Raw genomic sequence first — 1,263 nt, forward strand, 5'->3', positions numbered from 1 at the left:
TGAAATCCAAATTTATGGATATATTCTGTTCTGTCGTTTATTCCAACCCTCGGATTTTTCCATTCACGACTAAAAAAAATATAAAAATAAATATATTTTATGTATACCCAGAGGAATTCCAATATCACCTGAGGCTCGCTTCACAGGTGGTCACGAAAAGTTTTCCGTGGCTTGAAAACTGAGAAAACAAATTCCAAACACGTCAACCATATCTTATTTATAGATTCAAGATATAGAGTTTGTCGTTGAGTTTATTTTTCCATAAATTCAACAAACACTTGGATTGTTAGAGCAAACTAAATCTGTACTTCACGCTTTATTCCATCACTCAACAGCACCGTGAAATAGTGGGAAGGGAGAAGGGAGAGATAAATTTTAATTGACGCAACGAGTGATTGGCACGGTACATCAACTGATCAACAGATTAATCCGTTAATTTGTTGTTAACAAAAAAACAGATGATGTTGGGACATTGATAGTGGGACTGGGGTTGATATGGTGTGTTGTTGGCGTCGCGCTTCGCCTGTAACTGAGCGTTTCGACGTCGCGACGAGACCAAATACACCGACGACGCCCGGCGTCGGTACACGTTAAACAGAGATAGAGAGTCAATGCGCACAGAAAGGGAGGAGGACACGTGTAGGGGGTGGTACTGAAATGAGACAGTGGATACATTTGTTAGCACTGGTTGAAGTGAAACGGTGATATTTTACTGTTGAGTTTGCGCAATGGAAAAAACGGACAACCGTGTTTCCCAGCAATCGGTGGTGCACCCGGTATTTATATAGAGAACACCAGACAACTTATTAATCGCATCCCCTCACTACATCCCGTCACTACCCCTTTTATCCCGACCATCGACAACCTTTGGTTCTTATATTGCCAGTATAGCCATTTGAAAACTGCCCTGACATCTCGTCAATAGATTATTACCGCCTAATTCCAAAAGGCTCCAGGATAAATGCGTAATTAGACAATTACCCTTGAGCTGTTATTGGGCGGTGATTGAATTTTGACGGCCGTCAATAAAATTTCAATGGAAAATGTAACACTGGAAAATTTAACCAAGAATTTTTAACGCTCCATTGATGAAGTGAATGAGGATAATTTTAATGAGTTGCATTAAATGAATAATGGGAGGGGATCAGAGACGTTGTCAAGCTATGTGAAGTTGGCATCGAAGTTTGAAAAATCTAACTTTTTTTTGTTGGTTTGGATTGTACTCATTGAGTACTTGAATGTACCCTGTGCACTTTTTTTTGT

General features: G+C 39.7%; 1 protein-coding gene across 2 annotated transcripts in view; it reads right to left on the reverse strand.

The window, feature by feature from the left end:
- msi (musashi) overlaps nt 1-1,263 on the reverse strand; it is a 76,199-nt gene that overhangs the window by 45,466 nt on the left and 29,470 nt on the right. The gene's annotated exons all lie outside the window — the stretch shown is intronic.

The sequence above is a fragment of the Fopius arisanus genome, unplaced genomic scaffold, assembly GCF_000806365.1.
Source record: "Fopius arisanus strain USDA-PBARC FA_bdor unplaced genomic scaffold, ASM80636v1 scaffold00011, whole genome shotgun sequence".
Taxonomy (NCBI): domain Eukaryota; kingdom Metazoa; phylum Arthropoda; class Insecta; order Hymenoptera; family Braconidae; genus Fopius; species Fopius arisanus.